An 18,421-nucleotide genomic window follows, 5' to 3' on the forward strand; every position below is an offset into this window, starting at 1 on the left:
TCACAGCACCAGTAACTCAAAAATAATTTTCACTATTATTATTAATTTCAAAAGTGGAAGGTATTTGTCTCTTCAAGTCTCACTAACATGGGATGCTTTGATTCCATCCCAAACTACAACTACAGAGCAAATGGTGTATGTTTCCTTTGAGCACTGTCTATGAAAACCATGAAGTTAAAAGTGAGCCTATTTAACCCCAGGATCTTCCAGGGCTGGAAAAGACCCAAACACCTCATCAGAAGTCTAAAATCTTGGCATTGGCACCTAATAATCCTCCTTGACTCCTCATGCAAAGGGCCAGTGCCAATTTCTAATTATTTGGCAACTATGGAAAGGAGGTAGGGAGGAAGCTAAAATATTTCCAACCTTGAAATGTTCTATTCTTTCTCCATAAATATGCCACCCAAAATCATAGTTAAATATGAAGTACCCAAAATGCATTATCACTTTAATATAAAAAGTAAAACATTAGGACTAATCTCCCTCATCATAATCACAGCATTTATATTGCTGTGTCAAGTGTTCACATAAGTATTCACACTGTTAATCATTAAATATCACAAATCAAAATTTTGATCATCACAAGGAGCCCATACAATAGGTCAATATTATTCCCCTCTAATGATGATGATGATGATGATGATTTATTACCCACCCTTCATCCCAAGGTCCCACGGCAGGTTACAATTTAACATACAACCTTATAACGACTTACCACCACAAGAATAGGGTGGGTCATAAAATGTGCGTATCAAGTGTCAAAGGCCGAGGTAAAGAGATGCATCTTCAGCTCCTAGATGGCGAGCCAAGGCTGAAAGACCAGAGCTTGATGAATAAAGGCCACCTAGTTAGTTCACAGCCTATAGTTCCTGGTTTGTGGGTTCAGTCTTAGCTACTCCACCTCACTAGCACTGAACATTAACAAGCCGCATTATAGGAAACTGGCAAGTGCAAGCAACTTGCCTGCTCAAAAGCAACCTAGCAAGTGACTCTGTTACTGCTCCACACACTGAAACAGCAACTCCTTGCATGCTCCACTGCAATTGTCCATCTCCTCAAGACAGCCAAGCAGGGCAGTTTTATAAAATTGTAAACAGGTGGCAGGTTTTTAAGGAAAGGCTTCATGATCTTTTGCTGGGACACTTTGATGATCTACAGGAGCAGTGACTGATGGGTTCCTTCTTATCCTTCCATGCATCAGGCATTGGGAACCTGTGGCCCTCTACCGGTAGATCAGGGGTAGGCAACCTAAGGCCTGTGGGCCGGATGCGGCCCAATCGCCTTCTCAATCCGGCCCACGGACGGTCTGTGAATCAGTGTGTTTTTACATTAGTAGAATGTATCCTTTTCTTTAAATGCATCTCTGGGTTATTTGTGGGGCCTGCCTGGTGCTTTTACATAAGTAGAATGTGTGCTTTTATTTAAAATGCATCTCTGGGTTATTTGTGGGGTATAGGAATTTGTTAAAAAAAAATTCAATATATAGTCCGGCCCACCACATGGTCTGAGGGTTGCTGGAAAAGGTTGCTGACCCCTGCTCTAGATGATGTTGGACTACAACTCCCATCATCCTTGACAACTGACCATGCTGGCAGGGGCTGGTGGAGTCCAACATCATCTGGAGGGCCACAGGTTCCCCATCCCCACTTTCCACCTACTTGAAAGAGGCAGACTCTCTGCACTGATTGCAGGGCAAGAGAATACAGTGGCTTGATTTAGACATTGCACCAGACCATAACAAAAGGGTTTAACAACTGCTAGAATTCTGACTGGCCTAGTCAGGTGGGGTCATATTACAACACTTCTGAAATAATTACATTGGCTGCTTATTCGCTTTGGGGCCCAATTCCAGGTGCTGGTGCTTATCTTTCAAAGATATAAACAATTTGCAATCCAAATACCTGACAGTGCCCCTCTTCCCATGCATTAAGAACTTCAAATGAATCTCTTCTACAAGTCCAGTTTGTTGGTGGCATGTGGATCAAAAAGAAGAACTTTTCTCTAGCGACATTCCAACTTTGGAATATCCTTTCCAGGGTAGATCAACTGGAACAGACGCTAAAATTGTTTTCTGGCAAGAGGTTTTAAGATAGGCGTGAGGAACCTTTTTCCAGCCAGAGGTCTGCATTCCCTTCTGGGAAACCTTCCAGCAGCCAGATGCAAGTGGGAGCTGGGGCAAGAGGCAAAAGTGGGTGGGGCAATTAATGCAAATAATACCTTTTCACAGTAGACTAGTTAGCTCTCTCTATCCTCCACCCAGGCAAGCCAGAGGCATTAACAGAGTTCAATGACACGTTGTTTAGATGATTAGTCATGTCCGACTCTTCGTGACCCCATGGACCAGAGCACGCCAGGCACTCCTGTCTTCCACTGTCTCCCGTCAAATTCATGTTGGTAGCTTCTATAACACTGTCCAACCATCTCATCCTCTGTCATCCCCTTCTCCTTGTGCCCTCAGTCTTACCCAACATCAGAGTTTTTTCCAGAGAGACTTCTCTTCTCATGAGGTGGCCAAGGTATTGGAGCCTCGGCTTCAGGATCTGTCCTTCTAGTGAGCACTCTGGGTTGATTTCCTTCTGAACGGATATGTTTGATATTTTTGTCAATGACATATTAGTCAAGCAAAAACACTCAAGGTATGATACAGGGCCAGTGAGGTGCATGACGTGGGGAGAGGGGAGACGAAATGTGGTTTGGGGGGGGGGGTTCTGAGGACTAGATACAGAAGTTTGGAGGGCACCATTAGGCCCCTGGGCCGGAGGTTCCCTGGCCCTGTTTTAAAACATTTTCATATGCCCAGGCATTTAAAATTGATTTTATGGCCTCTGCTTAATAGTTCTATAGTTCACTTGCTACTCAAAGTTTTATTGCCAGTATGTGTTATTGGGTTATTACATTGTATTAACACCCTGGAATCAGTTTGGATGGAGGGCAGTTTAAAATACCCTGTTTCTCATATTTTAAGACATACCCATAAAATAAGCCATAGCAGGATTTTTAAGCATTCAAGGAATATAAGCCATACCCCGAAAATAAGATATAGTGATAGGCGCAGCAGCAATGCCGGCCGCAGCAGGAGGAGGAGAAAAAAAATAAGACATCCCTTGAAAATAAGCCATAGTGTTTTTTTTTTGAGGAAAAAATAAATATAAGGCGTGTCTTATAATATGAGAAACACGGTATATAATAAATGAAATAAATACAGAAGCTTAACCTGGTTTAGCGTAATTTCTGAAATGGAAAATCGTAGCTTGCAGCCAGCCAGCACACTAGGCATTAGAAGCCATGGTTTGAAATGGGTTTGCAAATTATGGCTTGGCATGATGTCTCCCTTGAGAAAACAGTGGCTCTGCTTCCAGAGGCCAGTGCACTGACAGCAGCGGTGGCTAGCCTGAAATGTTCCAGATGCTAAGGACTACAAACCTCATCAGCTCCAAGCAGCACAGTCAACAGTCAGGAATGACGTGAGTTGTATTTCATAACACCTGGAGGGCACAATGTTAAGCTACAGCTGAGAATGAATGCTGAGCATTTGGAAAACAAAAACAGAGGAGCTCAAAAATGGCATGATCTGAGCCTCTCTCTGTGTGTGTGGGGTGTGTGTGGGGTGTGTGTGTGTGTGTGTGTGTGTGTGTGTGAGAGAGAGAGAGAGAGAGAGAGAGAGAGAGAGAGAGAGAGAGAGAGAGAGAGAGAGAGATTTGGTCAAGACTTGGAAGAAAGTAGTGGACCTGTTATCTAACAGTCTGGTAAGATAACCCAAGATCAGAAATAGCCCCTTTCCTTGTCACCTGTGGCAAATAAAAATTGCTTCGAGTTAAAGAAGTAGACGAGTTTTTTCACATTGGAAGAGAAGGGCAAATAGCAGTGTCAAATATGAGACAAAAAGCTTCATGTCAGCCATATATACTGATACCAATGAGATGTGCATACACAGATTCGCTCAGCAACTCCCTAAACACAATTTTATTTAAGGTAAACTTAACAAAACACAAATGTAAAGAGCTGGAGTGTTCAAGTCACTTAATTTCAAAAAATGGCACCAAGACCTTCAAACAGAACTAGTGTGTTCTGAACCTTGCAGACAAATGAAAACATTTAGACACAAACATTTGTCAAGGCAAAATTGTTAATAAATGCTTGTGTAAACTACAATGGAAGGTAGTTTAACCCAGTGCTTTATTTAGGCTGGCTGTTCTTTTAGCTAGCCTAAATAAAACACCAGCTACTGAAAAAGATGAACTCTTTCTTCCATGGATCCATCCTTCTACAGCTAACATAAAAGGCCATCCAAAAAAGCTGCCATTAGTTAAAATCTTACACAGTGCGAGTGAGTTTAAAACAGAGAGGTCAGAAGACCTAAAGCAGATTCTTTCCCTCACATGCACAACAGGCTTTTGCAATGGTCTAAATCAAGCCAATTTTAAACAATAAAAACCACTCTGCCCTCTCCACTATGCTCTTAAGCATACGTTAAACGCTTGTGAATGGAAAATATGATACCTCTATCAACAGCCTGCGGTATGTTTAAACTATTATAATGTAAAGCATGCTTATTCTCACAAAAGAGCTAGCGGAAATGACTACCAAATGCTTCCTTTACAATCTCTCCAGAATAGGGCAGATTCTTTTAACTGGGGAGCACAGGGATGTGGGAGGTGGGGGGAGAAGAGATTTTCTTGACATCCTGCGCAAAACAGACTGCACAAAACAGATGATATCCCTAGGAAAGAAAACTTTTGCTATGGATTTATCATATTTTATGGGAGGCACACAGCAAAAAGGTAGAAAAACAGTTCTTCACATTTTTAGTGCGCTAATCATTTTTATGTTCAAGAGATTTATTTTTTTCTTTTTTGGGGGGGGGGAATCAAGCGGCCTTTTAAAAGGAAAGTGACAATAACCACAGGAAGCGACCGTAGCTATATTAGTCTTTCCCTCAAGAGGGCCTGATAAACTTTTTTTTTATGTTTAACAAAGAAAAAAGAAAGAAAAGAACAGGAAGTCTGCAGTATAATGATGAAAAAAATTAACAGACCAGAAGCACAAAGCTACAGAGCAGTTACAGATACAAGTCCAAAGGGAAACAGACAGCCAAAAGGTGGTGGCACTCACACATGGAATCTATGAGGGGGAGAGAAATGCCACCCTGTATTTCAAATGTATACCTGGGGATGGAACTAATCAAATGCTCATTTCAGTTGAGCTCAATGATTGGAAAGAAGTCATACATTTCCCCCTCTCTCTCTGGCCTGCTTGGAATACACTAAACACAGACTATGGTAACAGATGGCCAGTCCAATCTCAAAGTGTGAGAGTGCAAAGGAGTGAGTGTGTGCAGAAGTGGTATAGCCCACCTGCACACATTTATTGATCAACGGCAGCCATGCAAGAGACACTGCTAATTTGAAGCCATGGCTGCCAAAAGCTGAAATGATGCCTTCCAAGACAGACAAGGCGAGATGGTGGGGAGAGGCACCCTCTCTGCATCAAAAACAGGTCCCAGAGCAACCAAATTTGGAGGAGAGATCACAACTCAGTGGTACACCACATCTGCTTTGCTTGCAGGCCCCAGGTTTAATCCCCAGCATCTCCAGGCGAAAGGATTAGGTAGAAAACAATACAGGAAAGAATGGGTGGATAGTCTGGCCTGGCATAAAGGCAGCTTCCCATGTTCTCAATTATAAATACAATAAAGTAAAAACAATTTAGACATTATAAAATAAAATACAACAAAAACACAGATCAGATCTGTGTATTTATATCCGGTCACCCAACTTTTAAAAGTTATCAATAATAATAATAAGATAACTCAGACCCAAACAAAGCTATGTAAAACTGAAAATGTTTTTGTTTTGCCAAGGAACACAAAACAACCACCAGGAATGTACACCAAGGAGGCTCAAAAGTTCCAATTATTGGCTCAGTCACAATGGTTTGGGGTATGTTAAAGGTAAAGGTACCCCTGACCGTTAGGTCCAGTCACGGACGACTCTGGGGTTGCACGCTCATCTCGCTCTATAGACTGAGGCAGCCGGCATTTGTCCACAGACAGCTTCCGGGTCATGTGGCCAGCATGACAAAGCCGCTTCTGGCGAACCAGAGCAGCACACGGAAATGCCTTTTACCTTCCCGCTTGGAGCAGTACCTATTTATCTACTTGCACTTTGACGTGCTTTCAAACTGCTAGGTGGGCAGGAGCTGGGACCAAACAACAGGAGCTCACCCCGTCGCGGGGATTCAAACCGCCGACCTTCCGATCGGCAAGCCCTAGGCTCAGTGGTTTAGACCACAGCGCCACCCACGTGTTACTTGTTACTGTACTTGTTGGTAAAAGGAGGAATAGCAACCCACGCACAAGGTTGTTGGGAACAGAAACAGCATGCCATACCATTCTTTGTACACATTAATGAAATACCCACCCACCACATTTAACTTCCAAGTGGTTGGTTGAACAACCACACAGGTATGACCCCCCATACCTATTTTGTGTCTGCTGTGTCTACCACATACTTAATGCAGAAGTCTGCTTATGCCAGATCATAAACTGGTTCCAGTTTGCCACAGATTCAAGAGTCAATGACACAAGCCAGCTGCCGCCCCCCTGTCCAGATGAGAAGATGCTTACCCCATCCCCACACATTTTGCACTAAGCCAAACCATTACCTGACAGGTGGGTCACTATCAGACACTTTGGAGCCTCTTGTCGGGCGGAAAAGGCAGGATATAAATATTCCAAATTAATAAAACAAGACAAACATATAGACACTAAACTCCTAAAGAGCAACTCAAACATCATCTTTGCAGTAGTGTTCCCTTAATCTCACTGCAAGGACAAATCTTCTACTCATACAAGAATTTTCTGCCCTGCACTCAGCAAGCCCTCAGATTCTAGCCCGTTATTTTCTTGCACAGGAAGTCAAGAGCAAATGTATCTTCAATGCATGACTTCACAGACACACACGGAGTAACCCGTCAACCCGGGCCCAGTCCTTACCAAGTACAGATTGGTGCACCACATGTTATGCTATGACATCATTTCCCCACCCCAAAATCAAATAAAGGGAAGAGTTAAGCTACATGCATATCTACTTCCTCTCTCCCATTCCAGGGATAACACATGACTACATTGGGGGGGGGGGGTCCAGCAGAGCTATCTTAGGGAGCTCAAGTAGGTGGGCTGTTGGGGGTAGGAGGTGACAAGCAGAGTACCATAAGTCAAAACCATTCTTTAAAAATTAGTCCATTTACAGAAATAATGTCTTAATAACTGCAAGATAGTTAAAGTAAGGCACTGACACAACATTATTATTTTTTTAGTAAAATCATAATGCTTTGGACCAAGTCTGCCTCAAATGTTCTCATGAGTAATGTAGCTGGCACAATTTGTGTAAATAAAGCTTCACATTTTGGAAAACACTGCATTACAGTTCCCCAGACACTTTCCTTCAAATCTTTTCAGAATGAGAGTTTGGCATCAAAGGAATCTCTGATCTTCTGTTTATTTCTCTCTTCTCATTGAGAGTGAAGGGAAGCTATGCATTAAGATATGGCAGAAGAGAGCACTGCAAATCTGCTACTTAGGAGGCAAAATCCTTCCTTCATAGCTAGACAAATTCCGGTATCTGACAGCAGTACAGTGGGGATGGATTTATACAATTTGTGTGCATAGCTGGCCTGCAATTGGTAACCTGGCTTTAGAACTCACACCATCTTTCAATTGGAATCAGTATTAGAAACTGGGATAGAAAAGCTAGGAGCCAAATGGCTCCCAGGACATGGGTGGTGGGGCACCAAAACAGAATGCCTAGTCGCCATTTGGGGGGGGGGGAGTTGGCAACATTTTTTATTTATTATTTTGATAAGCATGAACTAATACGCAATTCATATAAGAGACACATTCTTATGATCACATTTTTATCAGAAATTGTTAATACATGTTTAATTTGGTGTTTACAATAAAAATATTGGTACCATACTTCAGTTTTCAAAACACTCTACTCTTTATTGTTAAACTCATTTACATATTGTCTATGCTTAACATATACTTTGAGGCTTTAAAGCACATACACTTCAGTAATCCTTGAGCGTCAGTTAGGTGCAAAAAATGGCACCCAGACTTTTTGAGGTCCTCGCAAATGGAGAATCTTTGGGTGCAAAATGCACCTGGCACCTTGCTAATTTTGAACCCTGATTGGAACACATTAATATTTTCCCCTTCCTTGAAAAGTTGTTGACTAATGCTTGCTGCATGTCACTATAGTGCTGTCAGCACAACTAAAAGGCCTTAGTACCACAAGAGTTAGCAACCTGACAACAAAAGAGCATTAGCTCACGGATGGGGGAAAAGAAGGCATCTATTGCCAACTGCCAATTCTTCATGAATTCTTGATGTAAAGGTAGAATAAACTGCTCCGATGTCATGAGCTAAGGCTACACTGCTTCAGAACAGCAGCAAAAGGCTGGGTAGGAGAAAGAGAAAACCTCAGAAGAGACCAACCCCATGAAGAGGCCTGTGGTAATACTTTAAGAAAGTCCACAGCTCAGCTCAGAAGAACTAGCTGCACACTTGGCTTTCCAGTAGCACATGTGAAAAGGATCTAGGAGTCTTAGTAGACAACAGGATTAAAATGAGTCAACAATGTGATGCAGCAGCACAGAAAGCTAATGCTATTCTAAGTTGCATCAACAGAATCACAGTATCCAAATCAAGAGAAATGATAGTTCTGCCTTGGTGAGGCCAAACCTGAATAACCATGTCCACTTCTGGGCACCACAATTTACAAAAAGGCTGTCTGTCACATGGAGGTTGGATCAAGCTTGTTTTCTCCTGCTCCGGAGGGTAGAACCCAAACCAATGAATTCACATAACAAGAAAGGAGATTGCAATTAAACATCAGAAAGAACTTTCTGACAGTAAGAACTGTTTGACAGCGAAATGAACTCTCTTGGAATGTGATGGACTCTTCTTCATTGGAGGTTCTTAAGCAGAGGTTGGGTGGCCATCTGTCATAGATGCTTTAGTGGAGATTCCTGTATTGCAGGGGGTTGGACTAGATGACCCTTGAGGTCCCTTCCAACTCTACAAGTCTATGATTCTATGTATTGCATGTACAAGCTCTTAGGCTCAATTTCCATTATTTCCAGTTTAAAGGATCTTGGGAAGCAAGTTGATCACAAGGTCTCTTCCTCAGGTTTTGGAGTGACATTGCCAATCAGAGTAATAAGTTACTGGGCTATGTGAAGCAAACGGTTCGGTATATAAGTCAGCTTTGTGTGCTTTTATAGTGTGCATTTTCAGCCACACAATCAAAAAACAAGCTACCAATATCCAACACAGAATTCAGATAAGGGAACACAGTCAAACTCACCCCAACAAAAGTTGAACGGAAGGTTTGCGTAACAACAGAGAAAATATTTTTTAATTTTATTAAAAAGCATTCTGCAGAACGAAAGCCTGTGGATCATAACACAAAATTGGATTTTTCAATAAATCCCCCATCAGAGGAAGATGCATGAAGCACTGACACTGCTTTTTGAAACAAGTTCCAAAGAAAACATTTTCCCCCGATGAAAGCAACTGATTACAGACGATAAAGCCCAAACTGAAACACATGTGACTATCAAAAGGGACATTTACTGAAGAACAAACACCCGCTTATTACGAAAATATTTAAACATTCGACATGGAATTCCAAACAAAAAGAAATTGGAATGGGGCGGGAGAGAAGTAAAAAGCAAGTGAATATCTACAGATGGTGACATATTTCTGCCAGAACAACAGCAGCACTGAAGCACAGCAAGGAGTGAACCAAGTTATATATCCATATGAGAACCATTTGGGGGTGGAAGGGGGAATGAAGTGTGCCATCTTTACCAGGACAATACAAAGCAGTTCCACTCACTAGCTAAGGACATCTGGTTTGTCTCAGACTGCTTTACACCAACTGGATCAAGTGATTGGTAGTTTGTTCCTCTGACACCTAGTGGCTACCTCCGACCATGTGGTTCAATCCTAAACCACACTTGAGAGAATTATTAGGCAAACTAAGGCCCAGGGGCCGAATCTGGCCCAACTGCCTTCTAAATCTGGCCCATGGACGATCCAGGAATAGCCGTGTTTTTACATGAGTAGAATGTGTGCTTTTATTTAAAATGCATCTCTGGGTTATTTGTGGGGCATAGGAATTCGTTCATTCCCCCCCCCTCCAAAATATAGTCCGGCCCCACACAAGGTATGAGGGACAGTGGACCGGCCCCCTTCTGAAAAAGTTTGCTGACCCCTGTAACCAGTCAAAGAAAAACAATATGGAGCCTTAGTTTAACCTGAGAACATAAGAGGATTAGACCAAAGGCCCATCTAGTCCAGCATCCTCTTCTCCAACTGTGGTGAGCTAGATGCCACCAAGCAACTCAGGGCATGAAGACTTTGGATGGCTTTCAAAGAGGATTGGACAAATTCATGGAGAAGAAAGCTACTAGCCACAATGGCTATGTTCCACCTCCAAAGTCCTTATTTTATCATAATTCAGCCTCAGTTTATTAGTCCCATCCAGCCCATCATTGCTTCCAAACACCAATTCAGTTCCATCTACTTCTGGAAGTGGACTGACCTGCATGGAGGAGTCAGTTGCAGCCAACCCAAACCTCACCAGGGAGTGAAGCATGCGCGCGCACTCTTTCTCTCTCTCTCTCCTGGATCCTTCCCAGTCCCCTCTAGCAAAAGCCAGATCTAGAACATGATCTGCAGTAATTGTCAGTGCACAACATATTGTGACAGCCCCATAGCTGTCATGGCAGCCGTGAAGTCCTGAGCTGGCCCAGATAAAGTGGCATCAGCATAGATATTGAAGTCTGCCCAGGACTAGTGTCCTTGGATTCTCCAACACCATACCAGAGATGGCCTCTGCTAGCTCTGTCAGGGAGGCTATTGGACATGTTATGCCTCTTCTCTTGTTATTTGTCCCCAGAACTTGGGTGCTCAGAGGTATACTGCCTCTGGACAAGGAGGTTTCATTTAGCCAAAATGGTTATAAAAATAGGACTTGCAACACAAACAGGCAATTCCACTAAACTGTCATTCCAACACTTTTGTTCCACAAGAAAATGGCACCTCTGCCTTACAAAAGATTCAGAGATAACATTCCAAGCTATTGTAAATAAGGCTTCAAGGAGTTAGTTAGGTTGGGTAACAGTTGTATTTCTCAGTATCACCTCAGTACAACCGCCTTGTCCTTGATTAGGGTATTGACAGACAAACTGTTGAATTTTAATGCTAGTGTTTTGTCAATAAGTATTCACGTACGCTTCACAAGTTCATTAATAATCCATTAAGGAGACCTAAATTAAAGCTTGGCAGGAAGGCAGCTTCCCTGGGAAACAAAAATCAGCCTCTCCTAAGCTGGCAAGAACTGCATGTGCCAAATGTGGCGTATTAAGATGTGAGTACACATTTCTAAAAAGGTTATGCACTCAAACTATTTCAGCCTCCTTAATAAAAGGTATCATGACACAGCTGCAGAAACCACACATTAGAGTACCCATTTCACCTATGTTTTAACCCAGGGTTTCATCACACCACCTGGGGTTAACTTCCAAGAAGGCGGGGGAGAGCACATCTTCACATGGTGTAAAATCAACTTCCAGAATTCATTACCACAAGGAGAGGTGATGGCCACCAGCCCAGATTGGGTTTTATGAGGAGGAGGATTAAACAAATTAGGAACACAGGAAACTGGCTTTTACCAGATAGGGCTACTTGCCCACCTAACTCAGCATTTTCTGCACTTAGTGGTGGTGGTTCTTTGGGGTTTCTGGCAAAGAAAGGTCCTGATTTGATTTCATTAATTCTTCAAATTATATCCTGTCCTTCTTCCTGAAGGAGCCCAGGGCATCCATCACCTGTTCTGATACATCTGTTGAAGCGGACTATATAGCCCACGAAAGCCGACACCGTGACAGATTTGCTAGTCTTTAACAGGCCACAAATCCTCTTGGTTGCTTTTGCTGCATGAGGCAAACATGTGTGACCTGTCCTTTTAACTGCAAGCTCCAGGTGCTCTGCCCCATGGAATTCAAATTATGAAACAATATAACACAATACAAGAAATAAAAGAAACAATTAAAATACAATTAAAAATCAGTCTGAATATTTAATGCAGACACACGTGTGACCACTGGTGGTCAAGGGGCCACAAGATTCCACAGAAGCCCCCAGCAGTGAATGACAAGTCAATCAAGGAAGGAGAAAGCAAGGAGGGGAGGGGATAAAAAATTGAGAAGAGGCAGTAGCAACCCTAGGAAGCTAGCTAAACTACAATCAGTCTCCTCCTTTGATTGTAAAACGTTAGTTGATAAGAACAGTTAAGGAACAAGATCCTAGCTGTATGCAATTCAGAAAGAGAGCGAGAGAGAACAGAACATCTGTTCTGTCAGCAGCAATGATTGTTCCATTTCCCACCCCACCCTCTGAGCTTTTGAGGGCTCATTCAAGGTTCCTATCTGGATTTATGTAGTTACAAGGTCTAAAATATGTGGTTATTTTTGGCAGAAAGGAAGCAGGGAGGGGAAAGGGGGGTGGAGAAAGAGACCAACACCCACCTGCTGCTGTCATTGGAACTCTATGTTCAGATGTAAGGAAGCATCTCTTGAGAGTTTTCACTTCCACAGAAAAGTGGTATAAACTGGAGCTGCCCCAAGAGCAAAGAAGAATAAAACAGTCTGGGGTTTTGATGAGAAGGGGCCAGTTACACATATTACAAGCTCATCGTGACAAGGTTGATAGGTTCAGAAAAAGGCAACTAAAATGACCGAGGGGATCCGATAGAGCAACTCCTGCATGAGGAAAAAATGCAGCTTTTGAGACTTTTTAGTTTAGAAAAAAGACAAGCAAGCAGAGAGACGTGCTAGACGTTTATAAAATTATGCACGAGATGGAACAAGTGGATAAAGAAGTTTTTCTTCCTCTCTAATAATACTATAGAACTCATGGAAATCTAATGAAGCAGAATGTTGAACGAGTCCGGACAGATAAATCAAAGTACTTCTTCATGCAGCTCATAGTTCAACTATGGAACTCGCTCCCACAGGAAGCAGTAATGGCTGCTACATTGGATGAGGGGCTGAGAAAAAACCTTTGAGTGCTGCTACCAGTCAAAGTAGACTCTATTGGGATGCATAGCGACTCAGCTATACAGCTGCAAATAAAATGTTTAAACTGTGTTGTAAAGTGCAATATACAAATGTGCCACTAGATGGCAACGGTGAGCTATGGCAAAGTCTATATATATATGTATATATATTTTTAAAAAATTATTTAATGCATTTTCACAGCGTTTTTTATATGTGTGTAGATTCCACCTATGTCTGACTAAAGGCTGCTTCCAGTTTTCATGGGCCTCTAAAACTTTCAGGGTTTATTTACGCAGCTCAGGATTCCAGGGGCTCTGGCATGTATTTCCACTTGTGAATCAGAGCAATAGATAATAACTCTGCAGCTGATAGAACACTCAAGTTTGCAATATGCAAGATCCATCCTGTTTTCATTCCCGCACATTTACTTGCAATATTTACCTCAATGGTTTGCTCCTACGAACAAAGCTTTGTTTCGAAATGGCCTTTCAAATGGTTCACTGCTGATTAACCCATTTTCATGCCTTGAAGAACTTGATTCCTATTAGTGCAGACCGCAATCTGCACATTGATTTTTTGCCACAGCCAGGATCTGGAGAGGGGGGTGGAGGGAAAGGACCCCCCACCAACAAGAAAAAGCAGCTTTTCAAATTAAGCTGCTACCCACATTGTTGAGTCGAATAGTCAGCGTTCCGAGAACACGATAAGCACGCAAAACCAAATACGCCACCTATATACAGACATGTTTCTGCATTTTAAAGAACTGAGAAGAGAGACTGGGTGGGTGGGGGAGCAAGAAGAGTAGGAGGAATGTGCCAAGTACAGAATCATAGACAGTTCTGCTCTTGTTAGCACCGTTGATAAAAGGCTACAGTGCTTTCAAAAGGATTCAGAATTAGAAACAGACTCTTTTCTGGCTCTGAATTACCATCATTTTGCTCCATGCTAACCCCCGCACAATGGGACCAAGCTTCTCAAAAATACATGTCTCAAGCTGAAATGGCCTAGCAGGCTTCCACACACTCCACACCCCCTTCTAAAAAATATACCGGTAGTAAAATGGGGCTTTTATGCCAACAAATCTACACAGTTCTTGTCTGACAGCTTTCCACCAAGTTTTGCTGCAAATCAAAAGGTTTTATTTCATAGCCCAAAGCAAGTTTCGCCATGTTTAATATCTGACAGGGGAGAAGAGTTTTAATCTTCTCTCCAGTTGAAACAATTACCATTCCCAAGATCAGTCTTAAACTGGCAGTAAAAAAATAATCACTTATTTTACATTGTCAGTGAATATTAAAAAGAAAGAAAGTGGCAAGCATGCCTTTTAGAAAAACCATGACTTTTGCTTGATGGAAAAGGTGAGCAATTTTCACTGCAGCAAAACCAATCGTTAAAAAACCAAAAGGGCTCTGGGACTAGAAAAATTCCGGGTGCCTAGGTGCCTTAGCATCAAGAAATTTTAAGTCACCTTGGGGACTAGGAGCACTAAATATTCCCTTTCCCAGCAAGAGGAAAGAATACAAGGACAAGGTTTGTGAGCATCCTCCAGGTATATGCAGCATAATTAGCAGAAGTTTCTGCCCAGTTTTCTGCCTCTTCAACAGGGTGTAAAAGAAGGAGGAGTTACACAGAAGAAAATGGAGAGTTGGGGCAGGAAGATGAGGCTGTTGCAGCGAGGAAAGAACATCCACAACCATTTGTGTCCAAATGGCCTGCCCCCTACCAGCTTCCTCTGTATTTGCAAAAGCAGAGAGACAGGTGCCTGTAGCAAGTGATTGAGAGGTAGGGCCGTTTGGCAGGATACAGTGTACACCTGGTATGTAACTGGTTGCTTACCTGAAGGCTGCCTCTACTCAGCTGGAGGGGGACCATAGCCCAGTGTTCAAGCACCTACTTTGCATTGCAGAAGGTCCCAGGTTCAGTCCCATATATCTCAAGTAGCAGGTCTGGTGGAGGGGGGAGGGAGTTTTCTCTCTGAGACCTCAGATAGATCTGCTGCCTGTAAGAGTAAACAGCACTTGACTCGGAGGACCAGTCGTCTGCCTCAGTATAAGGAAGCATCATAAAGGATGGAGAGCTCATGGGGGGGGAGGGGGAGGTAAAGAGAGAAGGGGTAGGAGATTAGTAGAAAAGGCTGCGGTGGGGAATGGCTTCATGTGTACCCTTCAGTCTCAAGACGCTCATAAGTCTCGAGGTTCTAAATTTAAGCCATCACAGGCCACATCTTGCTCATGCTCGCAAGCTACAGCCATTTAGCGGTGAACCTCTTAACCCACCCAGGACCAGCAGCCTTGAAGAAAAGATGAAAGACACTGAGCCACTGTAAACAGATGTGTCTGTCATGTCTCTAAAACAGGAATTGCATCTGGCACGGACAGTTAATGTTTATATATATTACCCAAGGACAAAAGTCTATATAAAGCAGGCTTATATAAATAGGACCAGAAAGAAAAGACACTAGTCTAAAAATATGACTTGGGCATTTAGAAAAAGGAACACGTTCTTCACAGTGTCTACGAAGCACAGAATTTTCTGTCGGGTAGAGATGTTTTATTGCTAGGCACCAGAACAAAGTGGGGGGGGGGGAGTTAAAATTGAAGGAGTTGCTCTTGGCGGGTGATATACCATATTTACCACCTAGGAGGGGGAGAAAACCATGCAGAGTCATTCTACACATCACCACTAGCTCACCCCCCACTCCCAAGTCCATCTACTACGGTATCTTCATCATGTTCCACAAATGCATGAAAAAGCCCTTTCAGTATTTAAAGTGATTTAAGCCAGCAAGAAAAATTCCAGTGCTGTGCTTTTAGAGCCACAATATTTTTCAAAGCCTTGCTGCGGAATCCCCTAGAGCTTAATAATTAAGACATATGGCCCGGAACCGGTCTCCAAGCCAAACCCAATGGCATTCACTCAGGGCTGGGGGTTTTTTGGGGTGTTTTTTTTTAAGCTGCCTTGTGGTCGGAAGAAGGAATGTACATCAAACTTCCACCACCTTTAAGCACTGGAATGCAGGAACCTCTGTGAAGGAAGCAGAAGAGCAGGGCTGCCATAGATGTTGCTTTGTAGCACCCTCTAGAGTCTCCTTCCAGTCATTTCATGAAAGCCAGAAATATTTGCTAGCAATGTAGTATGGACTGATGTTTACAGTGCCCTTTGGCAGCTTATTGAAAAAGGCCTTTAAAACAAAAATGCAAGCCACTATAGTTATGTTCCAGGCAAAATGCATCCCTCATTTTTTTCACCTAGTGAAAATAATATATTAAAAAGCTTCCAAATGGGAAGAAGGAAACGGAGCCAAACCAAAAAAGACAAACCAACTCCACATGTGTTGATATCAGTTTTCAGTGCCTGGAGCGAATTTTGGCTTCTTCAATCAGCTATTAGCACTTTTAAAGCAGGTTTTTGGACATTACTCAATCTGCAGAGGTAATTACCGAAGGTGCCTTTCAAAAGGCGCTTACACTAAGGCTGTAATTCAAACTCGGGGTTCCAGTGACAATAAATCACCTGAATATGACTATTAGAATATAACAGTGTTGAGCAAATTCCTTGCTAGAAGTTACTTTTTTTAACTGTACACAAAAAGTAACTTATAGCAAGGAATTTGCTCAATACAGTTACATTCTAATAGCCATATTCAAATGATTTATTGTCTTGTTAACCATACTTTTAAAAACATATTCCCCTTCTTTATTTTGGGAAGGTGTTCTAAGCACATAAAGTAGTACAGCCTACTAGGGCACACACAGGAACATAGGAAGCTGCCTCGTACAGAGTCAGTCCATTGGTCCACATAGCTCAGTACCATCTACACGGACTGTAAGCAGACAAGTGAACACTCCCAGTGTTCAGAGTAGAAAACGAGTCCCATTCAATCCCTTTACCCATCTTCATCTTGATCAGGCATCCCCAAACTGCAGCCCTCCAGATGTTTTGGCCTACAACTCCCATGATCCCTAGCTAACAGGACCAATGGTCAGGGATAATGGGAATTGTAGTCCAAAACATCTGGAGGGCCGAAGTTTGGGGATGCCTGATCTTGATTATCTGTAAAAACAGCAAGCTTCAGTTGCCGGCCTTGCAGCTCATGTACATGAAAATGAATCACTATTGTGGCTTGCATGCTCCAAACTATATTTATAGAAGGACAGGTGTATGCTGCAAGCATGCTTCCATGCTTAATTTATCCCATCCCTTCCATGCTTTGCACAGTTATAGGCCATTTGCATTGTCACTAGCCATGGTTAACACTAACCAGGGTTGCCCTCATGATGTTTGAAACCACTTCAAACCCCAGTTTCAGAACCACAAATTATCAGGGCAATCCTGGTTAGTGTGAATATTACACCTTGGCTAAAGTGGAGCACAGGAGGTAGGAGAAAGTTCTCATAGGAAGGTGCTGAAGAGAGTATGCCACAGACTTTTTCATCTTCCATCCATGGTTGGGATATTAGCAACATTACATCTGTACTTGGCCCTGGAATGCATCCAAAAATATTTAGACAAAAATACATAAAAGCTGTGGTATGTGTGTGCCTGCATAAATTTCCATGTGATTAGTGTGTGTGATTTGATTAACATATTATTTGGATGTACCCTTGAGCAACCATAGATGTATTCATCCCAACATAGTAAGTTTATTCTTCAGCTAGATGTTAAACGCCATGCAACACTGAAGTAGGATGTTCAGTTTCTTAATTCCCAGGCCTAGAAAAACCTGAAGCACTGCAACATAAAAAGGTTCAAGGCAGCCCAGATTTTACAATGCAAAGAACATCTCTAAACTGACTTTCCATTTAAAGATCAACATCGAACACCAGTAAACTAAAACTGCTAACTACATGGTAGTTTATCTTACCAAAGTCATGAAAAATCAAATATTATACCACACTGCTCCATAGGAAACTAAGCCACCCACAGCTGAGGCCTGTCCATCTTCCCTGTTTTTATGTCAACTTTCCTTACTCAGTCACAGCCGTTGAACCCTTGTCATGCTAACAGTCTTTGCGAGCATTTTATCGCCATCTCAAGTCAAAACATTCACTCACCTCGACATGCATGTCTAAATTGAGAACTCCTTCTGGCTCTGTGGGATTTTGCTGAGATGGGCAGAAACTGGCTTGCCAGAGAAGCAAGTGGAAATTGCAGAAGTTGCCCTTCCCCACTTTTCTTGCCAATCTTCACAAAGCAATGTCCGTTACTGAATGGGCAGCTCCTCTGCCTCAGATCTCCAGCATAGGCCCAATAATTTCAATCTGTCCTCTTTAAAATTCAACCTCTGAAGGTT

General features: G+C 42.5%; 1 protein-coding gene across 6 annotated transcripts in view; it reads right to left on the reverse strand.

Annotated features, from left to right (window-relative positions):
• RERE (arginine-glutamic acid dipeptide repeats) overlaps positions 1-18,421 on the reverse strand; it is a 342,916-nt gene that overhangs the window by 280,193 nt on the left and 44,302 nt on the right. For 3 of the 6 annotated variants that reach the window (XM_035120559.2, XM_035120558.2, XM_035120542.2), the window contains exon 1: positions 14,965-16,679. The exons of 2 other annotated variants lie outside the window; for them this stretch is intronic. The gene's annotated coding sequence lies outside the window, so the exon portion shown is untranslated. Of the gene's footprint in view, positions 1-14,964; positions 16,680-18,421 lie in introns of those variants that run through there. One more of the 6 variants, XM_060276214.1, reaches the window with a different exon arrangement.

This window comes from Zootoca vivipara, chromosome 6 (assembly GCF_963506605.1).
Source record: "Zootoca vivipara chromosome 6, rZooViv1.1, whole genome shotgun sequence".
Lineage (NCBI taxonomy): Eukaryota > Metazoa > Chordata > Lepidosauria > Squamata > Lacertidae > Zootoca > Zootoca vivipara.